The sequence below is a fragment of the Penaeus monodon genome, chromosome 4, assembly GCF_015228065.2.
Source record: "Penaeus monodon isolate SGIC_2016 chromosome 4, NSTDA_Pmon_1, whole genome shotgun sequence".
Taxonomy (NCBI): Eukaryota; Metazoa; Arthropoda; class Malacostraca; order Decapoda; family Penaeidae; genus Penaeus; species Penaeus monodon.
Window position 1 is genome coordinate 60,220,356 of NC_051389.1, and position 4,359 is coordinate 60,224,714.

Sequence of the window (4,359 nt, forward strand, 5' to 3'; positions counted from 1 at the left end):
GGGGGAGGTGGGGGAGGGGGAGGTGGGGGAGGGGGAAGAGGAAGGGCAAGGGAGAGGAGAGAGAAGAGGAGAGAAGAGAAGGGAGAGGAGAAGAGAGGGGAGAGGAGAAGGGGGGGGGGGTGAGGAGAAGAGAGAGGAGAAAAGAGGGGAGAGGAGAGGAGAGAAGAGAGGGGGGAGGAGAGGAGAGAAGAGAGGGGGGAGAGAGAGGAGGAGGCGGAGGCGGAGGCGTAAGGCAAGCGAGAGGTGCCTCCTCCCGCTGCGCCCTCCCGAAGGTGGCGCCCTGCCCTCGCCCGGAGGAGGTTCCTGCGGGCACGTTCTAGGGGATCTGTGGGTAGGAGGGCCGAGATGGCTATGGGGTCTGGTGTTGTGGTTGCTGTTGTAGTGGTTGCAGTTTTAGCTTTTGTTCGTTGTAGTTTCGTTTTGGTTCGTTATAGTTGTAGTTTTCGTTCGTTACAGTTTTATTTTAGTTCGTTACAGTTTTATTTTAGTGTTATGGTTTTGTTTAAGTTCGTAATAGTTGTAGTTTTAGTTATTGTAATAGTGGACGCTATAGTTGTCATAGTTGTATCAGCGTTGGTGTTGTTATTGCTGTTGTTACTTTTGTTGTTCTTATTGTCATTGTTATTATTGTGGTTAGTGGGTTGTCCCCAATTTTCTGAATAATGGTGATTATCGACGACTTTTGATGCGACGAATAGATGCAGTCACGGGAATATGTATATGTTTTGATGTTTTGTAATGTGACGAGAGAACTGTCAACTTGGTGATGATGGAAAGCTCTTTTTTTTTTAATACATGGCAGAAACTTAATATTTGAGATGCGAATGCAGATGGGGCGATAGGGGCTTGTTCTGCTCATTAGCGAGGCTTGACGGGAAGGTTTTGTTTGTCTATACGTTTTTTCTTTCTTGATTTCTTCCTTTCCTTTCTTTCTTTCCTTCCTTCCTCTCTTCTTTGTTTCTTTCCTTTTATTTCTTTCTTTCATTTTTATTTATTTCTTTCCTTTTTATTTATTTCTTCTTTCCTTTTTCCTTCATTCATTCATTCCATTTTTCTTTCCTTCTTTCTTTTTTTCCTTTCCTTCTTTCTTTGTTTTACTGAGGTACGATGTGCCATAAAAACACGCGCGTAGAAAGGAATAAACAAACGTACAAAGACCGAATCATTCTGCACCAAATAGTCGCCAAACAAAGGGAACGGACAGTAAAAAAATGGAAAAATAGAAATTGAGAACAGATTATGAAATAGCCGTGTGCGTGCGTGCGTGTGTGTGTGCGTGCGTGTGTGTGTGCGTGCGTGTGTGTGTGCGCGCGCGCGCGCGTGTGTGTGTGTGTGTGTGTGTGTGTGTGTGTGTGTGTGTGTGTGTGTGTGTGTGTGTGTGTGTGTGTGTGCGCGCGCGCGCGCGTGCGTGCGTGTGCTGTCTTTGTGATGAATTTCGGACGGCCTTTCGAGTGCGGCGACATTGCGTCATAGGATATACGCCCTGTCGTTTTCGATGTCTTGGTCGGCTTTATAGTTTTCGGAATAATGAATGAAAAAAAATAATAAACAGAAATAAAAGATACTCTGGAGATGGGGAATGCCGTCGGTATCTGGCAACGTGGAGGAAGAGGGACCGTGCTTGAAGGCAAAATCTCGAACCTCCTACTCCATCATTTTTTCTTCTCCTTCTCATTCTTCGTCTTTCTTTTTCTTTTTCTTCTTTCATTCTCCTCCTTCCTCTTCTTCTTCTTTCATCCTTCCTCTTCTTTTCTTCTTTCTTCTTCTTCTTCTTCTTCTTCTTCTTCTTCTTCTTCTTCCTCCTCTTGCTTTTCCTCTTCCCTTCCCTTCCCTCTTCTTCTCCTCCCCCTTCCTCTTCCCCTGTTTCTTCCTCCGCGTCCTTGAGCACAAAGGCAAAAGTAGACGAAGAGATAATTATTTGTATCCGCTGTGGCTTTGGACTCGAAGCCTTTGTGGATCTCGGATTCGCGTGTCCGTAAGTGCGCGCTCGTTGTGCGAGGTGATGCTGATGGTGGGGGTGTTTGATGGGGGGGGAGGGGGGGGGGGTTGGGGATAAGGATGGGTGGGGAGGGTGTAGGATGAAAGGGTGGTTGGGGTATAGGATGAGTGGGAGGGGATGGGGCGGAGGAGATAGGAAGCAGGAGTGATAGGAGAGGTAGGATGGGGGTAGGAAGTAGGTGGGCAAGAGAAGATGGGGTGGTATGGGGGTGGAGAGTTGGAGGGATGGGAGGGCGGGGGTGGGGAGTCAAGAGCGAGGGGGAGAATGGGCGGGGGGGGGGGGTTGCAGCGAGATGATGGGTGTGGTGCCGCAGGTCAGTCAGTCTGGGGGTGACCACGGTGGCACACCAACGCACGCCGCTCCTCGCTCGCGTCTCGGCGGCACGCTCGCAAACGCTCGGGTAACACGCGCCCGCCGCTCGACGTCCCTCTGCGTCGGCGGGGAGGCCAAGGAGGACCTCGTTTTGCTCCTCGTTTTCGCTTTGTTTATTTGTTCGTGATTAGAGGTGTGTTTTGACGAGGCCTCGCGAGTGGAAGGCTTGGAAGTGAGGGAAGTGGACTTAGAGAGAGACTGAAAAGAGTCCGCGGGGTGACATCCAAAGGATAGATGGTAGTGAGGGTGGGGGTGATGGTGCGGCCTTCTGATAGTGAGAGATGTGATGACACAGTGCGTTATAGTGATAGACGAGTGAAGGGGAGGAACGAAAGACAAAAACCGGTACGAAAACAGCCCAGTAAGAGGCGAAGGTGCTGACCCGCGAGAGGCTCCTCTTGACGCGAACCGGGGACCTGTGATCACGGGGACGCGTCGTGAGGCGGCTGGGGGCGCGGACGACAGGTGGAGGATGAGGCTGGAGGACACGGAAAGGAAGGAGGGGGAGGAGGAGAGGAAGAAGAATAAGGAAGGAGAGGAGAATAAGGAGGGGGAAGGAGGAGGAGGATCCAGTGATCGTTTCCCAGGCCCAGGACCGCGCCGCGCAGCAACGGCAGTGACGGAACAGCTCCGGAGCCGAGCAAAAAGTAGTAGCGCAGGAGCGCAGGAGCGCGGGGGGATATCTCACCCCTGCCGCGGTGACTCAGGGCCAGCTCCCGTCCTGGGCCTCCTCCCGGTCGCTTCCTCGTTGCAGTGCCTCAGTGCCATCTTGCCCGGCGGGAGGGGGTCGCGAAGAGGGCCCTCGGATGGCTCTGCCATCCCCGGTGCCATCCTGCGAGGCGCTGGGGGGCAGGTGTGGCGGAGGCCTTCCTGTTGCTATCCTCTTTTGATGCAAGGAAGGTAGTGCTGATGAAGGGCCTCTTAGTGCCACTCTGAGGGAAGCTGTTGTGCTTTTTTTCTGAGGTGTCGGTCCTAGTTGGCAAGGTCAGGTCTCTCTTGCTTCGTCACTGAGGGCTATTCTTCTTTACATTTTTTTTGTCTTATTTTTGTTGTTTCTTTTGTTATCATGTATCATGCATGACCACGAGTGGAACTTAACAGCTTTTGCGTAGAGGTAAGGAAAGTGAGTGAGTAAGCGAGCGAGTGAGTGGAGAGTCAGCGAACAAGTGTTTTATATGCGCGAATGGATGGCCTTTCAAAAACCTTCTGCATCATGGGTCTTGAGAAACGGGTGACCGAATCGAAAGGACGCAGGCGGCTAGTAACATTTACAAGCTCCCCGGACTCGTCGAAGGCAGAGCACCGAAAGGGCCGCTTGTCTCGTCGCCGCCACCGTGAAGCGAGGCTCTCCCTGGCGTGGCACTCAAGGGCGGGGGCGGGGGGAGGGGGAACCCTTGGGCCCTCCATAACTCCTCGGGGATTTTTCTGTCAACAAACGGAGGTTTTTCGAGGCTGTGGTGGAGGGAGGAGAGAACAAGGTTTTTTAAAATTCGGGGAGGGAGGGAGAGAGAAAGAAGAGAGGGAGAGAGAGAGAGAGGAGGACGAGAAAAGGAGAGGGATAGGGAGAGGATATCAGCTTACCCTCGGGATCCGGTCTAGAGACAGGGAGGAGGGGAGGGGAGCAGGGGCGTCGCTGCCCTGGCTTTATCCTGTGGTCTGATTCCCCGGGCGGGCGGGCTGAGGGCGGACGAGGCCTTGTGCAGCAGGCTCGCTTAGGGGTCGGGCAGGCCGTGGTGCAGGCTGCGGGCGCGTGCGTGCGGGGAGAGGGCGAGATTTCACGTGAGGCGGCGCGCGGTTCTCGCTGCGTCGGGTAGGTGTGGTAGGAAGTCGGGGATGTGGGTGGCTTATGCTGGGCAAACGTGGGCTTTGTCGAGGGTCCAGGAGGCGGGCGGGAGGCGCTTCGGGAGGATTAAAAGGGCTTGGATGTGTCTGATGAAGTCGGCGGGGAAGGGGGGGGGGAGGCCCGTTATCAAGGGATTATGGATTTA

General features: G+C 53.2%; 1 protein-coding gene across 1 annotated transcript in view; it reads left to right on the forward strand.

Annotated features, from left to right (window-relative positions):
• The first annotated feature begins 2,332 nt into the window (after positions 1–2,332).
• LOC119572407 (AKT-interacting protein-like) overlaps positions 2,333–4,359 on the forward strand; it is a 24,781-nt gene continuing 22,754 nt past the window's right edge. Inside the window, 1 exon segment of the mRNA XM_037919518.1 lies at positions 2,333–2,399. The gene's annotated coding sequence lies outside the window, so the exon portion shown is untranslated.